Here is a 17,267-nt window from a genome sequence, read left to right on the forward strand (position 1 = left end):
TTTTTTATGTTTTCAGTTCAGCACATGAAATGCATGTTCAGCTGGATTCAGGCTAATTTGGGTGGCAGTGTAATGTAATGGTTAAAGAACTTACTTTGTAACCAAAAGGTTTAGAGTTTTGTTCCCAGGTAGGACACTGCCATTGTACTACTGAGCAATATACTACTTCGATATTTATCCGGCTGTATAAATTGATATTTTATGTAAAAAAATAAAAAATAAAAAATAATAACCTGTGTAAGTCGCTTTGGATAAGAGTGTCTACTAAATGCCTGTAATGGTTTGCATCTTGCAGTGTCGCCTCTGTAGTACTGTTTAAGAAGTCTTCTGTGGACAGCAGTCACTGACATATCCACACCTGTTTCTGATCTGTTGGACAGATGTTTGGGGGATTTTCTTCATTATGGTGAGAATTCTTCTGTCATCAACTGTAAAGGTCTTCCTTAGCCTACCAGGCCCTTTACAATTGCTGAGCTCACCAGTGCTGTCTTTCTTATTAATTATGCTCCAAACAGTAGATTTTGGTAAACCTAAGGTTAGGCCTATTTTTTTATTTCTCAGCATCATAATGGCTTCCATGACTTTCATTGGCACAACTCTGGTCCTCATCCTCACAAATGGAAATAACAGGCTTCAAAGGCAATCAAAAGAATCAAGAATATACACTGAAAGTTCTAAGGAAGCAATTGAAACACCTGAATAATCAGGAACACCTGTGAAGCCATTTGTCCCTAACACTATGGTGTCCTGAAATGGGAGCCTACGTGAAATAGGGGGCTACGGTATATTAAAAGCGCTTAAATTTCTCATGGTGAAATGTATAAAAATACCCTTAAATAAAAGCTGAGAATGTGTACTTTAACCACATGCGAATCTAAAATTGTGGAGTACAGAGCCAAATCAGGATATGGCTTTGCCCCAAACATCGCTATATATCTATATATATATATATATATATATATATATATATATATATATATATTGCATGTATTATCTTGATTAATGTTTGTGTAAGGTCAGAGTGATAGACTAAGGTGTCACATACTTCAGCAGTGTAAGAAAAACCATTGTGATGGTCTAAAATGGGCAAATCATCATGCGCCATAGGAAGGTTTCATTTCCACCACTGCTCTTGTACCCTTGACCAAGATACATAATCTGAATTGCTTCAAGAATAAATTTATTGTATGCACAAACAATGTAAGCCGTGTAAGGATAACAGCATCTGCTAAATGACTGCATCATTACCACTGACCTCAAAAACAGGGCACTCAGGTCCTATACCAATTCAGAGCTCTGGACAGTTCGTTGTAAGTCTTCTGTTGACAACTGGCAGTGTACTAGTAATACTTTCCAGTTAAATATAATAATTGCCTGGTGTCAATATACCAAGTGTGACAATAGATAAGCAACTTGCGGACATAGTGCATGTGCAGACAATTTGCAGGATAATTTGTGGAAAGAATGTAGGTTGCTGTGAAAGTCTTCTGGGCAGTCATGTGCTGTAAGATGCTATTGTGCTGAATGGTGCTGTTTAACAACACTGAACTGAATTAGCTGAACTGTGGAAGGTAGCAGTAGAGAATGCAGTCATATGAGACCGAAGACAATCGGTTCAGTTCTTTCAATATCTCATGTGGAACTCACCAGCACCAGCTCCTTTTCAGCAGGTATACATTTGCTATTGTCATCCCCTCAGGCAAACGATGAATCTTCAACCAAAAGACAAAATAAAAATATATATTTTTTAAACTGGATGAAAAATTGGATGCTCTGGGAATTATTCTCTTTTTGGATACATTTGTTATATAAATATGCAGTAGTATGTAATAAATTTACAGTTTTTTTACACATTTATTCCTTAGGATTTACAAATGGACATATGAAAGCTCAGATATATCTTATATTCAGCAACAAACGCATTTACCTTATCAAGCTGCAGGATAGCTATTCTAGTAAAGGAAAGTGAAGGCAATTTTTTGGAGTCTGTTTCATCAAGAGATGATTAGTTTCAACAAGCTATAGAATCTCCTTGGAATGGCCCTGTTTTTGATATCGAAGATGCAGAATACATTAACACACCATTGTTCCGCTGGCTCCATAGTGAGAGTGCAGAAAGGAGCAAGAGAAGAATTTCCTAATTTCTTAAGCTCATGGAACAACATGATGCTTTGGACAGATGGCTAAACGTGCACACACATATGCTTATGCAATGCACTCATGCATCTATGCCTGCTAGTTGTAAAATCATGGGGACTGTTAACATGCATCATGAACCCTCTATCTCTCTTACTCTTACACTCACACAATGAAGGTTTGATGTAATGAGGCTTCAGGATTTATTTACTCATGAAATCCAGGGGCTCGTTTCACAAAAGCGATTTGCAAGGATTTTCACTCACAGATCGCAATATCTTGTCAAGATGCATTTCATGAAAATGCGTTGCTTGAAATTCACAAATAAAACCGTGACGACTCGCAAAACCTTTTTTCCTCATAAATATGGCACTTCCTTTGATAGTGCAGAGACAGAGGCAGGCTCCAGAAAGTATCTTCTGTGATCGTGCCCACCCTTTAAAAAAAATAAGGAAATAATGAGATGATTGAAGTACATAGATTAACACAGCATGAAATATTACGTTTATCATTAATCACTAACTGGAGCAAGGCCTTATATCAGTCTCGCTTCAAGTGTCCCCTTACAAAAAGTACTAAATAAACATTTATTTTGTAAAAAAGTATATGGCTACTTAGGTACATCAAGTTTATTTTAAATGTATCCTGTATGTTTTTAAGTATTTTATAAAACTCATTCATTTTAAGTATACCTAAAGTATTTCCTGGAATACGTATAGGGGAGAGTAGAAAAATGGTTTTCGTATTTGGCTCAATTCTGAAAATATTACTAGAGCTAAATAATTTTTTTTTAATACAAACAACCTACATATTTTGGCTATGATTACACAACAAAATGACATTCATTTCTGGGGCATGTCATTTACCTGCAATCTTACCAAAAGTATGAAGTGTGAAATGTAAAATTTATCCCCAAGGTTGGGGTAAACACTAACGCGGCGTGGGGTAAAAACTAACATGGCGCAGGGTACACCTAACAGTCTTTATAACTTTAAAAGTTAACACAAAGTAAGGTAATTCAATACCATTCCATGTTTTATGATACAATCGGTCTTTAATTTATTTTTTGATTACATTTATATGTTTTTCGTTTCCTACCTATATCAGTGAAAATCTATTACAAGACTGTACATTATTCTCCGGTTCTCATCTAATGTCTGTCCGATCCAAACAGCCGTATCAGTTGATGTCACAGTCACCACGTAGCCTAAAGTTAAAGTTGAGTTAAATATATATATACGAAGATCTGGTCTGAGTTGAACAAATCCAATAAATTAATTAATTAATAATCTACTGACAACAGGCTAACAATCCCGTTCGGTTTATCCCCACAAGGGGGTGTCTGCATTTTGCCTTGCTAGCAATCCCACCAAGCTAGCATGCTATCACAACTATGCGATCTGTTAGTCACTAATAGACTGTTTACGATTACATACATTTGGATTCCTTGACACACACACAATACAGTAGCCAAAAAACACTTTGAGTAAAAAAAAAATCACTTGCATATAGCAAAAACAGACTTTTGGCATTATCTCCCAAAATATTTATTGAACTTTCCTGCCGTTTGCTGGAGACAAAGTGACAGTAATTCTGCATGTTTAACCTGAAATACCTTCTTCAAATGACATATCATAAATACTGATTTTATTCAGTTTCCCAGACCCCAACCCCAGCGTCAAGTGAAACGTCTATGCACTATTTGGTCTCCCAAAGGTCTTTGGTGCAATTGATAGTTTAGAAATTCCCATCAGGGCACCAACTGAGAATGAACAAATTTTGTTAAAGTTGTATGTGATGCCATTTACAGAGAAGGCTAGTAGATGCTGTGATTAAATAACCTGGGAGCACACACAACAGCTACATTTGGAGCAACAGTGTCACCAATTTGTCACTGGTGGCATTACTGATGATGTCTTCTAGGTGACAGTGGGCAGGTTTAATTTGAATGTTTCAAATATTAAAACGCATAATGTTACTATAAAGTGCAGGCTATATTAGGTATATTAGCTGTAATAAAATGACACTTATATTACAATGTAGGCCTATAATATAATTCTAATTTAATCTGACCACAACCTGAATATTTCCACCACTCAGATACCCTGTGAAACCTTGGCTTCTGACCCCGTGGCCAGCCCACGTAGAGCTGTGGAGCGCTACAATGCTGTAGCAGCACGATACAAAACTAAATTAAGGCAGGCAAGTGAGAACGATTTACTGATTGCCTACATGAACATGCTTGCAACCTGTATTTGTGGCTAGTACCTAATTGCGATTTCTACGTGAAACACTCCAAAAAGAGCAGGATAAATCTATCGCATCTCGCAGATCTCAGCTCACACGTCGCATCTTTCGTGAAACGAGCCGCTGGCTTCCATTATCAGGATGATTGACAGGAATCTCTTAACCAAACACTTTACACAGAAACGGGACTTGTGGGTAAGTGGCGTCTGCATTTCAGGTGGTGGTATGGCCGCTTCCATTTAGGACTTTGCAGGGAACTCCCACAATGTGTTTCAACAGGATGCTCACACCCTTTCTTCCTGCCGTACATATGAAAACAACCAGCTGTCCTTTCAGAGATCACCTTGAAGCAGTATGCCCGGGGAGCCATTACTCCTATAAGTCACTTTTCTTTCCGCTCATTTGCAAATGGAATAGCAATAATACAGGGAAATCTCTCAGGCTTCGACTTGTTATTCCTAGCAACCAGTAGCCTCCCTACACAAACAAAATGAAGAAATCCATCTGGAAAAGTATTAAGGATTTGAAGAAGCTTGTAATATATCATAGTCGTGTCTGAATCATCGTTCAGCATTTTTACATTACTTGAGAGAGGATGTTAAATTCTATAAATATAGCTCTGATTTAATATGCATAAAACCCGACTAGTTTAAAAACATGTTTCTTAATGTGGCTTTAGTTGAAAATGTTCTTTCGACAAGCAAGCATGTTTATATTATTAGCACGATGTTAAATACGGTTCTGTTAAAGAGAACCATGTGAAGTATTTATCAACATATTTTCTTTAAATTATTCATATGAAAAGTTGTCTCTGACAGCGCCTAACTTCATTTTTCATCAAGTGACGCTGAACGATGCAGCACTGGATGAAACATTCTTATCGGCATTTCATTATTCTAGTTTTTGAAGTAAGAATAATCATTTAAGAAGGACGAAGGACACCGTTCAGCATAATCACCATTGTTTAGCTTTTGTTTAAAAGTGACTCACAAAAGTAATGCAACCTGCAACACTTTTATCCCTTCAAGCTAATGATTGCAAGTGATCAATGATAACTGAATGATCTTGCAAATCCAGGTTACAATGATAACCACATGCTCCCCGTTTGAGTTGAAGATAAATTATATCTTAAAACAACACATACGGAGTCATTAATTTATTGTCAATAAAAATGGACATTTATTTTAGTGAAGCAATTCAAAGTGTCTTCAGGACCTTTTTCAGGGATATGACAGAAGTGGCACAGGTTTACACCTGAAACCTTGTTTTTACAAATTCAGCCCCCTGCCTGCTACATAACACTGCTGTGGTAATGTCTGCAATGTGTATGAACTGAAGGACAAACTAAAATAAACATAAAATTCAAGCAATCAAAAAGAATAGTAACATAGGATAACCATGGTAATCTCCCACTTGATGCACAGTTTAAAAGTAAAAACCTTTGTATATTAAACCACACTTTATATTGTGTTTATGATAATTGGAATATACAGTGGACGTTCCTCCAACTGGGTGATCTTTGTGCACTTTGAATTGACTGATTTTAATGGCACTAACAAGTAGGGAATGACATCTGCTGCCTACAGAATCATGGGTAAAATGGGTAATTACATCATGTGCACAATAAATGTGAATGTGTTCCTATATATTCCTGGTGAATGCATGTTTTTTTTTTGTTTTTTTTGCTGCAAAACCACTCATTTAAGGGCAAAACAGACTGTTTCTGCACAGCGAAGTCTTAATGATGATTCAACTGTCAAACAGAGATCCCCAGCATTAAACATAAGCCTCATACAAGTAGCTTTTACCTCATCAAGGCAGCTTCTGTGTCTTCAGCAGCGTGTTGTCACAAGGCACGGTGACCTGATTGGACAGAATACCATGTAGGAGGGTCCAATGCCTGTGCGAGGTCACAACCATGCAGGAATCATTGTGTGTCATTAGTACATTCATTTAATAGCCACTGTCATTTTAATAACCGATCTGTCCAGATTTCTCTCATTATAAGTAAAAACAACCCACAATATGAAACTCAGCTGAATCACAATATATTGGCATCCCACAAGGCAAGGACAAATGTAAGAAAATGACTTATGAAGGACTGCAATGGGTTATACCGTATAGAGTCCCACTGGTTTTGAATACATCTTGTTTCTTTTGTTTCAGAATATTAAATAGTATTGAGTATAAATACATAATCAGTCAGAAAATGGTTGCATCTCAGATTATTCATTTTTTTAACATCATACATTTTGCCATCAATCGCACTAGCAAGACAGGCATTGCAGTTACCCCTAAATCAAAATGCATTGATGCCTATAGCAACAGAAGCAATTTGTTTGCTAAAATTATACCTTCCAAAATCCTGTCACATGCATTAAGTTCTAGATATTCCCTGTTTACTCCCCAGTGTGGTATCAGGTAATGAGAGATATGTATTGCTTCTATGACACGTACAGGCTTTGGGTAGAGATTTAGCAGGCCTGCCACCTTATGCTGCTGTGGGAAATGTTGATACTGTGCACTTGAAACAAATGAGAGTTCTTCGCCTGAGGCTTGAACCTACTCATTGTATCCCCATATTTATTGGAAACGGGGCGAGCATTCATTTTCTTTAAGCTGCTCACCCCTATTATTAGGACATCTCCCCTTTGTATTACAGGTCCAGCCAGAGTCTGCTGCTGTTATGTAAATTGAGCTGTCAGCCACTTGTTATGTTAAAGCTGGGACTTGTCAGGAAAGTCTGACAGCCCCTAGGTCCCAGACCTCAGTCTGATTCATGACTGGCTGGGAGACAGGGGGAAGTTCAAGTCTGCTGTAATCCAAACAGTGAGAAAATGGAACAGAGGAAGCTAGGCAGAAAGGAAAATATGGAGAGGGAGGGAGAGAGAAGGAGAGACATAGAGAGAGAGTGAGAGAGAGAGAGAGAGAGAGAGAAATTGAGATACGGAGAGAAGCAGAGCTTGCAGAATTCAAGAAGCTTTTCAGAGACTCAATGATTACAAAGTTTTTTTTTCAAAGTACCCATTATATAAGCAGCCATAATACTCTAGTAATGATCCACTTCAGACTGTACTGTAAATAATACCCATTCATCAATTTGGAGATTTTTGAGTGCAATAAACTGTATTTGTAAAGAAAAGAAATGACTTGCATTGTAATCATGAGTCGAGCTAACACTAAATTCTGAATGAGTCCAGGCCAATGTTATATTAGACTTGATTAGTGTATTTATGTGTTTTCTGTCCCTCCCCCAGAGGCTGGCCTGCCAGTACTACACACATCTGCTCCTCTCGGAGAGGACTGGTAATCTATTTAAGAACTGCAGGAAAGGGAATTGTGGTTGATCTGCCTTATTTGTGGGATATTATTATAGTTTCACATTTTGTACAGCTCTTGTTTGACCTCCTGTAATTTGAGTGCTGCCTGTCCTCTCCAGGTAGTCTGATTTGGCTGAGCTGGTCAGTTCCTATTATCTTGGTGGGCTCACAGGGCCTGTGTTTTTAGTATACCATCATTGTTTCATGTCTTTCATCCCTGACAGATAATCTGTCACAGTTCAGAATCTTTTGGGTGCGGTAGCATTCACTTTTGCCGTGTGCTTTTATGAGCCTCTCAATGGATGATGTAATTTTGTATTTGTCACATGACCCTGCTACTCACTCACTGACCTACATCCGGCTCACTGTAAGGCATGATCAACTTTTTTTCCACAGAACCCCTGAAGGCATTCTGCTTCTAACTACAACTGTGCAACTGTTGAGGTAAAGATTCCAAATTAATTAATTTTCAGGAAAAATACTATTTTGGCACAGTGACAAACCCTTGTATATTTTTGATGTGCAGGCTGCTGTAATGTAAAACTGTGTTATAGCCTCCATCACTATATTGCCTCCTACAGGTCATTATAAGACAAACATTTTTCCCCCAGGAAGTGTCAGATTTAGGAAATTACCAACACTAGCCCCACACAGCTGCAACCATTAGACAGGGGTTGGTTTGGTGAGCTGCTATGTGATAAAGAACAAAGAAATGTAATTATATAGAAATATAATGCTTCAAGGCATGTTAATATTCCTTAGTCATAATACATTGATATGAGGCTGGGTTTTCATTTGTAATATGTTTAAGACATTGCTTTAATATAGAATAAAACCATAATTTAATGTTACTGTACAAATTAAGGGACATGTTAACGACTTAAAACCTCAAAAACAAACAGTTGGTTATTGATTTTCCTACAAATAAGCTAGCTGAACTGTAGCATGTCATCTACCAGCCTGATTTATCTAGTATGTAGAGCTATATATATATTTACATATTGCTGACAGGCTAGCTAGCTCCCCTTCAGCTGTATGTATTTACACACTGCTGAAGGAAATCAGCTAGCCTGTCAACATAGCACTCATGCTGTGTATCTCCTCATTCCATCAAAATCAGATCTTGGAAAGTGCTTTAAATCTTTACGATCAATTTAGCAAATTAGAATTTTATTAGAAGCTTGTTACCAAGATAGCAAGCAGCGGTAAATGTAAGCATGTGATATCAATACACATTGTGGCTACACTGATTTTAACTTCATTACTTTCTGCAGTGTCGTAAGGGAATGGGCTTGTGGTTTAAAAATACTTTGATTCTTTTGCCTCTACAATTATGGCATCTGGTAACATTGTCCCTGACTGAACTGTAGTTCACCACAGCTATCAAAACTCTCCAACTCCATCTCTCTCTCTCTCTCTCTCTCTCTCTCTGTCTCTCACACACACAACACACAATCATATGCTTGTACACACAGTACAGTATGTGCACACATTCACATACACACACACTAACAAATGCACTGTCGCACAGCAATTTCAATCTTTCTGGAGGCACCAGCCACCAATAGTGTACTACATACTAATAATTATACGTTATCCTAAAATTAATTCAGGACTTAATTTGAATATTGGAAGCACTGGCTTGAGGCAGATTCTGCCACTGTAAATCATCCTCTGCATTACCACAAGGCTGAAAAATCTCTACCATTTACCATTAGTCAAAATTGTGAGACATGTGCTGCTGCTCTTTCACAGAATGTATTATTTCTATTGTTACTTTACATTCATTTTTTGGTCCAGCTTCAGAATATCTCCCTCATCTTCAGCTTATAAGCACCACGCACACATACACACACACATATACTGCGTGTGTGTGTGTGTGTGTGTGTGTGTGTACATATATATATATATATATATATATATATGGGCCTGCACAGCTTTTTCATACATCCCAGAGAGCGTGATAGGATGTCAATAGCTTAACTGTTTCATGCAGTACACCTGTATGGAAGCATCTGCATTCGTTGTGTCTTCTTTCTCCATTCGTGAATTCAGGTTGTTGTCCCCCGTCTGAATTGTATAGTGTTTATGCAACAACAAAAAAATTGAATTTTAACAGTCTAAATAAACCAAATTTTGAATTCTGGAATTTTCTTTGAGTAACCTAGTTAAAACAAGCACTTTGTCCATGATTTACCCAGAGGTCCTCCTTGCCTCTTTAAACTCCCATAATGAAATGCTTTTCTGTCTACAAAGGAGCCAAATGTGGGCAGCATTAATTCAGAATTTCAGCAGGTCTGGAAGAAATTCCAGGAGAAAACTGTTGTGGCAAGACAGAGTGCTTCATGCTACACCAGTGAGAATCTGAAACACTAGAAACCAGGCTTCATGGTGCCCCTGGACACACTAATCAATTTGTTTCCGCAATTCAAATTGCAATTTGCAAGTACTTGTTTTTACTGACGACTCTCAGCCATTCAAATTGATACACAATCATTTTAAGTGAAGAGTGATTGAAATCTGGACATGAGAAAGGTCATTTCCATTTCCAGGCTTATGATGTCAGTAGCTAAAGGAAGGGTCTCAGAGTTAGAGGAACCGTGCCTATTTGCCTAAAAGTGCCTATTTGGTTCATCTTTGCATCGATATTAAACATGCAGTGTTTTTTTTCTTTTTTTTTTTTTACTTCACCTGGCAGAAATCCATGCTCAACGCCTATTGTGATTAGTTTCAAATAGTGAACATAATAAAAGTTTATGTTTTATGAAAAAAAATAGGAAATTCACTGCATTTATTTAAACACAAGACCTTCATGGAAATTATGGAAGGAGTAAAACGATGATAAGACAGCGATGCTGCCGTCTGTGTGGCAGGAGCATCAGGAGACCCTTGTTATTGTCTGTCACAGCAAACACACCTAAAGTATTTTAATCCATCTTGCACAGCAATGGAATAAATTCTGGATAATTACAGACTGCCTCAGCTTTCCTCAACGCTGAAGTTTCACTGAGAGCAGAGAATTTCTCTGCCACCTTTTCCCCAACACTGTATCCCTTGTCATTGAGCTGCGGAAGACTTGCCTGTTGAAACATAAGTAATTAAATCTCCCTGCTCTCATTAAAAATACAGCTGTCTGCTGTTGAGCTATGGAGCTGCACTACGAGAGTGTAAATTTTCATTTCATGGCGCAAGCGGAGAAGTTGTAGTATGCCAGCTATCCCAACTGCTAGGACTGCACAAAAAACATGCTCACTAAAATAATTGTCCTTTTGTTTCCAGGAGAATTACATACGGAAATGCCTGATGCATTATATAACTCCTGTATTTGGTGCCGTAAAATGTCTTAAAGTCACAGGAGAATTTATGTATATTATGTATGTGTGCGTATGTTTGTGTATGTTTGAAATTAACACAGATAAAATACAGTGGTCAGATATTCTTTTATATAAAGAATATTCTAAAAACAAAGAAAGATTAAATCATGTTTTCTGAAGGACCCCAGCTGTCCCATATTTCCAGGTCCAAGCCTTGGCTATGTCATCAGCCAAATGACTATGATACAGCCTGCAGCAGTGGTACACAATTGGTCTATTCCCACCAGAGGTATGAGGGGTTTCATTTTGGCCATTTGCAATACTTTGCAGCCTATATGGTACAAAGATGTCTCTCAATGTCTTGCGGTCTTGCAAGCAGCACTGCTTGGACTGTGCAGGCTGTCATTTTGTTTTCCTATTAAAACTCATGAATCTAATTCTTTGCAGTACAATCATAAGCACAAAGCTCAAGGGTGGAGTATGTACAGTACGTCTATTGTGGTGGTCCAAGGGGTCAGGTGATAAAGGGACATCATATCTTTCCCAATCATGGGAAACAGGTGCACCTGAAAGCAATCGATTGAATGGAGCATATACGCCTCCCCTGTGCTTCCATCTGACAGGAAGTATTAGTTTAGGAAAAGCGAGGAAGCTTTTTGGGAAGCAAATTATTTTGGCTGGGTGCTTTGGTTTTGAACTTCCTTTTGTGAGGACTCGCGTATAGACCAGGAGCCTCATCCAAAACAGTCATAAGAACAGATTTTATCGAAAATTGTGCATACAAAATCCACACAAATGTTGAGATTCACAACCCCTGAAATTGTTGTGAAAATGTGTGTACCTCTACACGTGCTCCAGACCATGCAAACCAATGTTTCCTTGTGGCGGTTCAGCTGTATTGTAGGCATGAGACACATTTTCCCGTGAATATCCAGCAGTACTACTGTTTTTCATACAGTGTGGATGCTTAAGAATAGACTTTCAGACAAACACCAAATAGACAAAAGCTACTTACGTCTGGATGTTTCTCTGACAAGAGATATGATTATTTGAAAGCTGAATACTTTGATATGAAGTAAAAGGAATTGAGTGAAACGGGTCTGTAGGAGATGTATCTGTATTTTTCTTCTTTGCCATCTGAATCGCCATTCCCATAATCTCCAAAATGTCATAGTCGTAGTTTGCCTATATGTGTGCATATTTCTTACATCAAGTTTGTTTTTATAAATCCCAAATCTGCTGGGGAAAGCGACACCCTTTTTTTTTTTCTTTTTCTTTTTTTGCATATGCGCCATTTATAAATGTTTATACCTCACCCTGATTTTTGCCTCTTATTTGCTCAAAGAAAGGGCTTATTTTGTTTGTTTTGCCATTTTTACTTGCTGTATAAAAATATCTGCCTCCATTTCAACAAATATTTTTTTCTCTATATTATCTGTTTTTGGTCATATTGATTGCACATCTGAAGTCCAAGCCTGCCTCCCCCCATGGTACTGTTTCACTGTGTTTGCCACTAAGGTATCAGCTGTGTCTACAGTGCAGCTGGCACGGCTGAGATGCAAATCACTCGCTTATGGCTGAGTCCTGGCTTCATACCCAGGAGCCTATGATAAATCAGGCACTCTGACATCATTCAGTTATAGCGCACAAATGCATCCAAGGTAAACTTTCTAACTATGTGTGAAAATAAATCATTCTCCAGCATGGCTATGTAATAACTATGATTTAAATGTGGAATATCTCATGTCTAGCAGCAGTATCCCTACAGACACATTAAAAAGCTGTGGTAAGAGCAACACAGTGGATGTGGAAATTAAACTGACCTTTTAATTTTAATAAAATTGGCCAGTCCTGTTGACTGGGGAGGTTTATTGTTTCTGATATTGCTCATCCCTCATAACATAACTTCATTGGATTACACTGACTAGGCTACTTGAGGTGTGGATTTCCACATTATATGAAATGCCATTGATTCTGGTTAGTACTTCAGAATAGCAAAAACTGTACATGAATTATGGCAACCGTGTTAACATTAGAGACATGAACTGGAAAGGTTATTTGGCTACACTGCAAAGTTATGTGTCTGTCCAAATTGTAACTGTCACGTGCTTTAGCCGTGCCAGAAGAGGCGCCTGGACTCAAATACTCTGTGCACATATTTTGTTTAGCAATATTATTAACATCTCGCCAGCATAGATTGCTAAATGTGTTTGTGGATTTGGGGAAGGAGTGGGTGGGATATGCTACCTGCATATATGCAGATTTTTACACTAACGTAAGTAGGCTATATTAAGCAGTGCATTAAATAGTGTTTTATATAAGCCGGAAAAGGCCTGCCGGTGTTTGAAACGACAGCTATACGTATTTAAAATAGCATTTTAAATACTTTTAAAAAGTATTTAAAACAATTACTTCGACTAGAAGTGATTAGGGGATTTGCGTTTAGCGTTTTAGTTTTAATGAGAGAAAAAATACAGAACTTACACTTGAATCCGCTTGAAAATGGCAAACGGAGTGCGGACGGTACCAAGCGGGGATTTCAGGAGGGGTTGACAGGAGGATCCACTACGTACAAAGCAATAGGGGGGATTTGCATCCAAATGTTTTCATTAGTATAGAAGTGAAATATCGCCGTATTTTCTGTTATTTGTTTACTGTCTTGTTTAAAGTATAATATAGTGATGTGTCTTCTGTTAACATGGTCTTTGTTTGTACATTGATGTCCTTTACACATTAATTGATTAAGATTGGTTGTTAGTTAGTCTGAAGGGAGGGGCTACTTCTATATGGCTGGGGTAGAGCTCCTCAAGGGACAGAGATGCGTTCAATCACCATAGGTAAAACATTGTGTCTGCAGTAGGCATAGCCTACTACTTTTCTGGTTGTATCTTTTAAAATGTATTTTTAAAACTGCACTGTATATGTTCTTCATGGGGTTAGCACCTGCTGTAAATAAACCACTGGTGTTACTCAATTGAGTCTCTGCTGTTTTAAAAAAAGTGTCCAGTTGCCGGTGCATCCTAACAGTAAGATTTTCTGTGATGTGTAATTCTCTATTATGCATCAGCAGTACTTCGCTGGCTTACTGGATTGTTGGCTGCAAAAAAAGTGTTAACTCGTTCCGATGACTAGCTAGCAAGATATTTTTTTTCCCCCAAAGTCTATTTGGCTCTCTTATGACCAATCACATGGTAGGCAAAATTGAGAAACATCCTAAAGTAAATGTAACCACAGTAGCCTGTGATACAGCCATTGTGGTTACAGGTACTCCATCAATGTAAGCCTGTCTCTTAGAATCAAGAGGTTTTTTCTATTTTCTAAATTTTAGTTTATTAGTTTGCTAGCTCACTTGCATCACCTGAGTGCTCTGTTATTGTGGTACGGGGCGTGGTTTGCACTAAATCTTGTTAACCAATGTTGCAACTACGGTGCATGGTTTGCGCTAAAGTGGTTTGGGGGAAAAAATGATGCGCTGAATACTGGACTGAGAGGAGAGAGGGGATGCAATGAAGATAAATTAACCATTAGCGGATTGGCTAACCAGCATACCAACTGAGCAGATTGCTACACTGGCAATGGCCAGCAGCTGCCTAGCTGGCTAGCAAAGTACAGAAGGGGAAATAATTCCATCAAAAACAGGTGGCTGAAGCAGTTTTTTTATTCACATTTTAAACTGCTTTTTTATTTGTAGCTGCTTGTCTGCAAGTTTACAGGTTGATTCAAGATCAGTTTTTAAAGGGTTAAATCATATTTGGCCAAACATTACACACAATATATCAAACAGACCTGTACTATGTATACAAAGTAATCTGAGACAGTACGATATGATGTATGATACTCAAAAACGCAAATGTTAACCCAGCTTCTTATTCTCAGCTCTGGAAATATTAGGGTGAATGCTCATACAGTCAATAGCAACATCAGGGCAGCTTTTAGGGGGTTTCTTAATTTTGGACCAGTCATATTACCAATCATACTTCTTATGGGTCCTCCTCCATTTTAGCCAGTCTATTTCATGCCCAGCCCAAATGGGTGTTCGACACCAAAATCAATTCCGAAGATGTATACAAAAGGATTTGGGCCTGGGCCAGAGTTGCGAATAAGAAGCTGTTTTCATTTCTACCCCGTCAAATTTAAACTCAGCAGTCAACACTGCTTTTGGCTTGGCTTAATTCTTCATGTTGTTCTCGTAGTTATGTCTGTTGTGTCAGATAGCATATTTTAATCAATATCTTGACATTCCCATCAACCCTGCATATTCCATAATGTCTTATGCTTATCATAGTATATCTCCAATTGCTATTAATTCTTAGTAAATCTAAAAAGTGCATAAAGTTATATCCGCTAAAAAGTGTGAAGTGAATAATCCTTGTCCTGCTACATATGTATTTTACTGTAAAAACATTTAAAAAACTTGACAAACATATTAATGCATTAAAAATGATTCAAATGTAATTCATTGTTGTCGCAGCTGTCAGTGTTTTTGTTACCTGCGTAGGGGGTTGTAAGCAGTAAAACATGCAATAATTTTGGGAAAGGTCAGAGGTCAGATTTCCTGTGTTGTCAAGGGTAGCATTAAATGCAAGTTCTCCTGGTAGACAGCCTTGCATATGCAGTCAGTAAGGGTTCCATTTCATTGTAGGAGCCCTTTGGCGCAAGCGGTACTGCTGGCCGGAAGCCATTGCCAAGTTTTAATGGGGTCAGGGGCCCTGACAGCCATGCGAATATGAGTTTGGAGTGGTCAAACTCAAATCCCTGTGCGTGCTTTTCTGTCTGGGTTTTAGCATAAAAATATTTCTACAAAGAGGCCAAAAAGAAGTGTATTAAATGCAGTGAATGACAATCATGTAGGGCAAAGGCATAGCTCTTTCCCCCTGAGCACCGCAGTTCTGGGGAGGATAATATATCAGAGCACGCCATCGTTGCAGTGTTCAGTCAAATATGGAAATGCATTGACATTCTGGGCAAAACACTGCTTTATAGGGATAAAGTGGGAGGGAAAAGGTACATTTGTGTACTGATTTAGGTCTCATTGCAGGGGCATTGGGTCTGAAAATCAGTGCATCAGAAATAGCTCCATCTGTCAGTCAGCCAGGAAACACTCGTGCCCATATATAATTCAGTTGCTTGGGAGCTCGCTCCAAATCATAAGGGTTTGTATTTTTTATTAAATTTTTTTGTACGAGTGTCTTCTGTGCAGTTGGATTTACTCTTTCATTTCAAGGCCGAGCTCTACTCCCGGCATCTTGACCGACCAACCATTATCCCCTTGCAGAAACACCGCACCCGAAAAGGTCACGCCATTCTGACTCAGAAATTCAATTACCTCATTGCCTCGCTCACTTGCTTCCTCAGCAAGCATGGAGCCTGTCAATGCAGCTGTCCTGAATTTGTTGAGATCCATCTCTGATTCCCCTAATATCTGCTCTCATAAAAATGCCATGGTTATCATGAAATGTTCTGTGCTATAAAGATGCCATCATAATGCTTCAGTGAATTATGGCATCAGCAGCAAGCCCCTGCTGGATGTAAAAGGACGCATAACATGATTGTAGGTTAGTAGTACATCATGGGATATATGAATTAGTTTTGTATTTCACATAAGTCTTTTACCCTTTCTATGTTTAGCCATGGCTCCTAAAGAATTGTCTGATATAGGGAAACATAACAATCAGAGATTTCATATAGCACACAACGAATTACAAAAAGCAATCTCTGATGCAGTGTTAAATGGTTTCCTCGTTGTGGCTGAGGGTCCTATCATGGAACCTTCTGTACTGTCGTCTATCTATAACCTTCCCTATCTATAACCCTTTCTGCTTTTCCCTGCCAGAATAATGTTTTTCAAAAAGTACATAAGGACATTTGTTTTCAGCATCGCAGGCTTCATAGCATTGTGTAATATGGATAAAATACTACATACTACTGGTCAGACTGATGCTGGCCCTCCTGACCATGGTGCATCAGCACTCTAGTACAGCTAGATTCCAGACGGCCACACAGTAAGCTTCACATATTTTTCACCTTACTCCCGAAACACATGACGTGTGCTTTGTTTCGCAGTGACAGGATCTGGACGTGGCCAGCAAAGAATGCCTCTCCTCGCTGTACACAGCTATTTACAGAGAACGAGTTCACCTACCACAGTAAGTTATTATTAGAGTCTATAACAATATTTTAATGTGATTGTGCTGAGGCTAAGCACCACAAACTCTTCAGTTCTCTCCAACATAAACAGAGCTTGTCATTT

At 38.4% G+C, this 17,267-nt stretch overlaps 1 long non-coding RNA gene across 3 annotated transcripts in view; it reads right to left on the minus strand.

The window, feature by feature from the left end:
* Positions 1-13,654, minus strand: part of LOC135253265 (uncharacterized) — a 123,980-nt gene extending 110,326 nt beyond the window's left edge. The window contains exons 1-3 of one of the 3 annotated variants that reach the window (XR_010329571.1): positions 13,502-13,654; positions 6,192-6,283; positions 1,648-1,712 (exon numbers count right to left, since the gene is read on the minus strand). This is a non-coding gene — a long non-coding RNA (uncharacterized LOC135253265). Of the gene's footprint in view, positions 1-1,647; positions 1,713-2,315; positions 2,573-6,191; positions 6,284-13,501 lie in introns of those variants that run through there. The other 2 variants (XR_010329570.1, XR_010329569.1) reach the window with 2 other exon arrangements.
* Between the last annotated feature and the right edge of the window lie 3,613 nt (positions 13,655-17,267).

This window comes from Anguilla rostrata, chromosome 4 (assembly GCF_018555375.3).
Source record: "Anguilla rostrata isolate EN2019 chromosome 4, ASM1855537v3, whole genome shotgun sequence".
In the NCBI taxonomy this organism is placed as follows: Eukaryota; Metazoa; Chordata; class Actinopteri; order Anguilliformes; family Anguillidae; genus Anguilla; species Anguilla rostrata.